The sequence below is a fragment of the Cebus imitator genome, unplaced genomic scaffold, assembly GCF_001604975.1.
Source record: "Cebus imitator isolate Cc_AM_T3 unplaced genomic scaffold, Cebus_imitator-1.0 Scaffold1018, whole genome shotgun sequence".
Lineage (NCBI taxonomy): Eukaryota > Metazoa > Chordata > Mammalia > Primates > Cebidae > Cebus > Cebus imitator.
Window position 1 is genome coordinate 19,371 of NW_016108333.1, and position 8,197 is coordinate 27,567.

Genomic DNA, 8,197 nt, shown 5'->3' on the forward strand with positions numbered 1-8,197 from the left:
CTGGGTATTCATGTGGAAATAAGGGAACTTTGATACTTCATTGACTCTATACACAAAGATTAACTCACAATGGATGGTAGATGTAAATGTAAAAACTAAAGACATAAAACTTTTAAAGAAAACCAAGGAGAAAATTTTTGAGGACTCATATAAGCAAAAATTTCTTTCTTCCTTCCATCCTTTCCTTCTTTCTTTCTTCTTTTCTTTTTAATTTCCCTTGAGTCAGGATCTCGCTGTGTCACCAAAGCTGGAGTGCCGTGGAACAGTCACAGTTCACTACATCCTTCAACTCCAGGGATCAAGCCATCCTCCCACCTCAGCCCCTGAAACATCTGGGACAACAGTCTTGCACCGCCATGCTCAGCTAATTTTTGTGTTTTCTATTATAGAGACAGAGTCTCATCATTTGCCCATGCTGGTCTCAAACTCCTGTGCTCAAGTAGTCCATCCCCCTTAGCCTTCCAAAGTGCTGGGATTACAGGCATGAGCCACCATGCACAGACAAAAATTGCTTAACAAGGATACAAAAGGCACAAATTGGCCTGGAGGCTGAGGCCCGAGAATCACTTAAACCCAAGAGGCAGAGGTTGCAGTGAGGTGGAACTGTGCCACTTCACTCCAGTCTGGGCAACAGAGTGAGATCTGTCACAAAAACAAAGCAAAAATAACAACAAAAAAGGAAAGCACGAATCACAAAGTAAAAATGGGATCATTTTGATTTCATGGAATTTTAAATCTTCTGCTCCTGAAAAATTCATTTTTGAAAAAATAGACAAGTCATAGGCAGCAGGGAAAAATCAATCAAGGAGGGCTAAGTACATATCAATTATTTCATTCTTATGAAGTTCTAGAACAGAAAAATCAAATCTATATAATGACAGAAAGTAAATCTGTGGATTCCTGGGGTGGAGAGGTTTACTCCAACAGAGTACGAGGGACAAATTTAGGTTGAAGGAACTGTTTACGTCTTAATTATGGTGATGGTTACAGAGATTTATATAGTTTTTAAACTCATCAACTTCTACATTTTAAATGGGTTTATTTTATTATATGCAAGTTATCCTCAATAAAGTTGATTTGAAAAGAAGGAAAGACGAAAGTGAAGCCTTAAAACACTTTTGGTTGTACAAAAGGATGATAAATATTTAAGGTGATTGATTTGCTAGTTGCTCTGATTTGACCATTACACATTATATATATAAATATCACACTGTACATGATAAATATGCACAATTTTTGTGTACTCATTTAAAACGATAATTTAGAATTTTGACTAAAATGTTGTAGTTAAAATTTTTCAAAAGAAAAGAATTGTTACAGTGAGCTATTCAGACAGAAAAACATGGTTTCAAATGGAGGAAAAGCAATGCAAGTGTAAGTAACATTGGAAATAGCAAATGTGTAGATAAATCTAAATAACTATTGTATTTTAATCTAATAATCAAGCTTAATTATATTTGTTAGGTTCTTATATCTACAAATAAAATACAAGAAAACAATTGCACAAAAGGTAGAAATGAGGTAAGCGGAGTAAAATGTTTTAAGTTCCTTGCAAACTTAGATATAATTTGTATTAAAATGAGCAATGTTTACCAATTAATGGTGTATACCAGTGGGTCAAGAATACACATTGTGGTCCCTACGCGTATCACTAAAAGAGTAATAAACAATGTAAAACTAACAAGGAGGACTAACATTGTATAATAAGTACCAATCTCCCTGGAAGATATAACAGTTTAACTATTGGGTACACCTAATAATACATGCTCAAAATATATAAAGCAAAACTTACAGAATTAAAAACAATTATTATAGTGTATTATTAGCTCAATCTGATTGACACAGGAAATAATTAAAGAACTAAAAGAACATAAATGACAACATAAGAGAAGAAAACCAAAATATATTAGCTGAAAACTGTCAATTAGGAAAATGTCTGCACATATTGTTTATTCTGGGCATGTTGAAACAGATCTGATACAACACAGCTGCTTCGGGGGAGTGAGAAAGCTTACAGCAAGATATTCCCGCTTGGAAACGTATGTCTTGCTCTAAAACCAACTGTGAAACCAACACTTCTAAACCTTGTTTCTTTGTTTGTTCGTTTTGTTCTTTTGTTTTGTTTTCTTTTTAATTCAGCAGAAGTGGAGACTTCCAGGGAAGAGAGACTCAAAATTTCTCTCTTTGGCTGGCCTATGTGTAAGAGTTTTGGCAGCATCTATAGCTGGGTCAAAGTATGTGTCACCATCTCAACTGTGGGGATCCATGGGCAGATGCAGTGAGAGTTGAGATGGGAGGAGGGTTGTGATGTCCTCTATCAGGATGTAATTGTTATTGTTTGAGTGCTGTTTTTACATAGCGTCACATAAAATAAATTTAGATTTAGGTAAAAAGTAACTATTCTCAAGTAATGTGGCCTGGCCTGGTGGCTCACCCCTGTAATCACAGCACTTTTGGAGGCCAAGGTGGGTGGAACACTTGAGGTCAGGAGTTCAAGACCAGCTTAGTCAACATGGTGAAACCCTGTCTCTACTAAGAATACAAAAAAGTAGCTGGATGTGATGGCAGGTCCCAGCTACTTAGGAGGCAGGGACAGGAGAACTGCTTGAAGCCAGGAGGAAGAGATTGCAGTGAGCTGAGGTAACACAACTGCACTCCAGCCTGGGTGACAGACTGACGGTCTGCCTCGAAAAAAAAAATAAGTAGTGATGCAAACACTAAACACAATATCTGCAAATGTCTCAAAAGGTAGGCTGAAAAGGGCTCTCATTCCTATGGAGGAGGAAGGTAGCTGAGAAACACGGGGGGAGAAAAAGGGAAGAATAGAAGATGGCAGAATCAACACAAGATTCGAGAATGTCGCATCCTGAAGTCAGCTCTTGGGAGGGATAAGAAGGGGGGTTGTATGTTGGCTCACACTGAATGTGGAGCAGAGTTCGAGTCTGGGGGAAAGGGAGAAACTTAAGCCAAGTTTGCTTAACAAGTATTTTCTTCTGAACCCTGAAGACAAATTTATTTATGAAGAACAATAAGAATGGAGAGTCTGTGAATCTGTGATATCTAAAAGAGGGCATGTCTAAAATAGGTCATAATTGTAAGGGTATTTCTTTGCAGCAAGCTCTTCCTACAGAACACAGAGCATTAGGGAGTTTTCTTTTCTTTTTTTTTTTTGGGACGGAGTTTCGCTCTTGTTACCCAGGCTGGAGTGCAATGGCGAGATCTCGGCTCACCGCAACCTCCGCCTCCTGGGTTCAGGCAATTCTCCTGCCTCAGCCTCCTGAGTAGCTGGGATTACAGGCACGTGCCACCATGCCCAGCTAATTTTTTGCATTTTTAGTAGAGACGGGGTTTCACCGTGCTGACCAGGATGGTCTCGATCTCTTGACCTCGTGATCCACCCGCCTCAGCCTCCCAAAGTGCTGGGATTACAGGCTTGAGCCACCGCGCCCGGCGGGAGTTTTCTTAATTGCAGCTAATCATCAGGACTCACTGCCCACCCTGTCTTTCTCTCCCACTTTTCTGTGCCCTATGCATTTTTTCCAGTTGGCATTTCCTGAATTGTGATCTTTATGTCTACCTGGTAAACACAGGTGGAGCGTTTGGCCAAGTTCTGCAATTAGTTTTATCAAATTATTGAACTTCAGGGAGAGATTTATAAAAGCCCATGATGTGTGGACAGTGGCTGAGACGTATAGAGGGGCCTCTGGTGCTTGTCACTGGCCTGTGCAGTGGGGACAGTATTGAGGAACTGAGTCCTGTAGTGGTCGGGTCCATGGTAACTCTGGATTGTGTGAGAAAGGAGTTGTTGAACACCCAGCAGTGTTGAAGAGTTGGCTGGTGTTCAGGAAACGTCTTATATTTGGTGTGAGAACAAAGACATCAGGGACATCAGCAGCCTTGGCTGGAGGGAGACTGTGTGTGAGTCTTTTGGGGAATGGAGACTATTCTGCACACATGCTGTTGCACTGTGAATTGTCCTGTCATTCCAGGTCTCATCCGGCAGAGGGAGCTGAGAACTAAAGGAAAGAAGTCCTGAGGAACGTCTCCCCTCCCCACCCTGCTGCTATGAAGTGATTCCTGAACACTCACACACATGCATACTGACAATGATGTGGCTACACTCCTTTTATGTCAATGCTTCACCTTCACAATTTGTGCTGAGAGAACTTGTGCTTCTTGAGTTTTCTGCCAACAAGCTATGTAAGTGCCCAGAAGACTCATGGCTTACTTTCATCCCCAGATCTTGAATCTGCAGCAGTGACCTGTTTCCTCCACTAGCCTAGGCTTCTGGGCCATCCGTCCCTCCCATCTACCTGCAAGCTCAGTTTATAAGTCAGAGCTACCCTGCCTGCCTGGACCAGTAACTGCAGCGCTAACCAGTCTTTTCACCAAATGTGTACTGTTCTGTACCCATAAGTTTTCTTCTTTTTCTTTTCTTTTCTTTCTTTATTTATTTATTTTTGAGAGTAAGTTTCACTCTTGTCACCCAGCTGGAATTCAGTGGCAGGATCTCTACTCATTGCAACACCCTGCCTCCCGAGTTTAAGAGATTCTCTTGCCTCAGCCTCCTGAGTAGCTGGTATTACAGTCGTGTGCCACCACTCACAGCTAATTTTCATATTTTTATTAGAGATGGCGTTTCACCATGATGGCCAGGCTGGTCTCAAGCTTGACTTCAGGTGATCCACCCACCTCGGCCTAGGCAAAGTGCTGGTATTACTTGAGTGAGCAACCGTGCCTGGCCCTGTAGGCTTTTTATATCAAGTTCTCTTATTCTGACTTTTTCTTTTCCCCAGTGCTGTTTCAGGATCCCAAAGCCAAACGTCTGATACCTAAATACAAACCCTACTGAAAAATCCAATGTCCACGAGTTCAGAATAAATTATTTGGCCCTACTTATTGTAAGCATAAATTCAAAATGAAAACAAGGCAGCTAATCGATCAACTTTAAAAAAAAAGGAAATTTGCTCTTCTTCTTTAGACATTTCATTTAGATAACTTTTATATGTAAATTGTTTCTCTGATTTTTGTCTTTTAAATATCTATGAAATCTATTTCTGCTCTAATTTTTGTTTATTAGGATTTTTTATTTCTCTCTCTCTCTCTTTCTCTCTCTCTCTCTGTCTGTTACTCTCTCTTTTGAGACGGAGTTTCACTCTTGTCACACAAGATGGAGTGCAGTGCTGCAATCTTGGCTCACTGCAATATTTGTTCCCGGGTTTAAAAGAGATACTTCAGCCTCAGTCTTTCCAGTACCTACAATTAGAGGCATCTGCCACCACACCCGTCTATTTTTTGTATTTTTAGTAGAGAATGGCTTTCACCATGTTGACCAGGCTGTTCTCAAACTCCTAACATCAGGTGATCCATCCACCTTGGCCTCCAAATTGCTGAGAGTACAAGCTGGAATCGAACTTCTATGAAAAACATGTCCAGTTCTAGCCTTAAAACAATTCCACATCAAATGGCTTTAAATTATTTTCCAAAGCTCTGATGCCCAAATTGAAAAATAATTTCCCTTTTTGAGCAAAGGGCAGCTGTTGAAAAAGCAGAATCTGAAATTCCTAGAAGCTCATGAGCTCTCATATGTGCACAAATGTTGCATTTCTCTGAACAAAGGCAGAGCAGAAATCTCCCCATTCTTTCTGGGAAGGTCATCTCAATTCTGTCTCAGAAATTACTGTGGGTCACCATAGAATGTTCTTATTATCACCACTAAACAGGCTTCTTGGCCACACAGCCAGCGCTAGTCTGCTGTTCCCTGAGCCCAAGAAAGTCTCTTTTTTGCAGAAAACTAGCTCCATACCTTCTGTCCCCACCACCCGGGAGCCTGTGGCCAGGGGCGCAGAGCTGGTGGCCACTGTCAGTCCTCCAAGTGCCAAGTCCAGACCCAGAAAGTCTGAAGTCCTGCCTGCCTTCTCCGTGATCCCTGATCTCCCAGCAGAACAAAAGCTTCCCCTCACTCCACCCTGCCATCTTAACTATTATTATGATAATGTGACTGCTCCTCACCCCACCCTGCCATCTTAACTACTCTGACATGTTAACCCCATCCGCCATTGTATCTGAACTTATGCTAATGTACATTTGTTGCCCCTAGCCCCATCACTGTAACGGATCTTACCCTTTTAACACCGCTGCCTCCAGCCCAAAAGATTTGTCCCAACCTAGAAAACAAACTCCTATCCCACTGCTGTTTTCTGCATTAGCCCACCTGCACCCAGGTGAATAAACTGCCATGTTGATCACACAAAGCCTGTTTGTGAGGGTCATCATTCAAAGATCGCATTTTTAAAAGCCGCTGGTGCCTGGGGGATAGAGAGTTGACTCCCAGTCTCCAGCCAGCACTGTGCCATGACACCTGAGTGAGCCGCAGCCCTTCCCTAACACCACCCACCCCAGGCAGACAGCCACAAGCCAGCTGCTCCATGGAGGGCAAGTTGGCCGGGGCGGCCCCTAGCCCGCCGGGTGGGTGTCCGGTGCTGGAGCGTACAGTTACCGGAGGCATTGCCTGCTGATCACCCGCCCACTCGAACGCGGGGAACCGCGACAACCAGGGGATTTGGGCACCCCCAAGAAAGGCAAGGACTGATTGTAGAGGAGCAGAGAGAGAGCGCAGGTGAGCCGGTGGCGGCACTAACCTCGAGCCGAGTCCGGTTCGCAGCCAAGTCGCCTCTGCACCCGCAGGATGCTATCTCCGAGGCCCGCAGGGAGAGAGCAGGCCGGCGCTAGCTCCCTCGTCAACTCCAAGCGTGATCTGGGTGCCTGCCTCCCGGACCTCGTCCTCTCCTCTTCTCTGGGGAGGCGTGGCCCTCAACCCCTGACCACGCCCTCCTCTGCCCCGCCCACTCTCCCTGGCCTTCTGAGATCAATCACTTGAGCGGCTGCCTCGCCCCGCCCAGGAGCCCAGAGGCCGAGGCCGAAGGGAGTTTCGCGCCGCCATTCAGCTTCCGCCACCTTCTCAGCTCCTCTCCGAGGGGCCCCCGGGCGTCCGCAGCCCCATCCCCGCTCTGCCCACACCCTAGTTCAGGAGCAGGGCTTCTGGGCTGACCTCGGCCGCCTGCGCCCTGGCTTCCCCAAGGATCGGGGAGGCCCCACCACCACCCTCCCCGTCTCCTATGACTTCTCGGTTTCCAGCTCCGCAACCTGAGGAGCGCCTCGGTGCACACGCACTCACACTCGCGCGTGCCTGCACGCACACACGCACATGCTCCGCACACACGCACATGCTCCGCACACACAGGCAGACACGCGAGGGGGCCGGCAGGAGCTTCGCAGACCCTCCTCCTTCCTTCTCTTCCCAAGGAAGCTGCCCATCTTAACTCGGCAAACTGCTGCTCCTTGGCACAGGACAACTCACCCAAGCGCCTGCTGCCTTCACTACTTCATCCCAGGTGCCCACACCCCAGGGCCATGATCACACCTAAGTCCAGAGGGAACGCAGAGCACCAAGGTGAACAGCCAATGCTGAAACAGTGGAGGGAGGGGGGGATTCAGCGTGACCGCCCCTGGCGACATCCAGGGAGGCACAGCAGACGCCAGGCAACACCCATCCACCACAGATCTCTCTCCTCCAGGGCCTGAGACCCTGTGGCGTGACCCCCACTTCTTCCAAGGTCATAAGATGGATTCGATGTGAGGGAGAGGGTGCTTGGGCACAGATGTGAGCTACAAATTCGGAGACTGTCCACAGCCTGCCCATGTGCTGACCTCCGCTGGGTCTACACACAGACAGACCCCTGTCTCCCCTGCCCCGGGTCTCAAGGGGAACACATTTGCTTGGAGTGAGCAGTCACCTTTCCTAGTCCCCGCCTCTCTGCCTCCTGGGAGCTGATGAAACACACAGTGCAACCAAAGATTCTCTTGGCCAAAAAATGAGAAAGAATCAAAGAAGCAAGGTGGGTCTCAGGCTGTCCTGCAGACACATTAGAGCTTGCCAGTCCCTCTCTGCTGCTCCCAAAGGTGTGCCAATAAAGAAGAAAAAAAAAACTTGGCTGAATCAGGCTAGTCCTTCCTTACAGCACCCTCCTTTCCCCGGTCCCCAGTTTCTTGTCCCCTCTTGGTGGCAGAAAGACTGACACCTGAGAACACCTGAGTCACGCCCCAGCAGAACGGTATACAAAATTGCTGCCTGTAACAATATGACCAATGGTGGGCTGGGCTCGGTGGCTCACGCCTAAATTCCAGCACTTTGGGA

General features: G+C 46.0%; 1 long non-coding RNA gene across 1 annotated transcript in view; it reads right to left on the minus strand.

Annotated features, from left to right (window-relative positions):
• Positions 1 to 8,077, minus strand: part of LOC119469918 — a 16,185-nt gene extending 8,108 nt beyond the window's left edge. Inside the window, exon 1 of the long non-coding RNA XR_005198778.1 lies at positions 7,991 to 8,077. This is a non-coding gene — a long non-coding RNA (uncharacterized LOC119469918). The remainder of the gene's footprint in view (positions 1 to 7,990) is intronic.
• Positions 8,078 to 8,197: the final 120 nt, after the last annotated feature.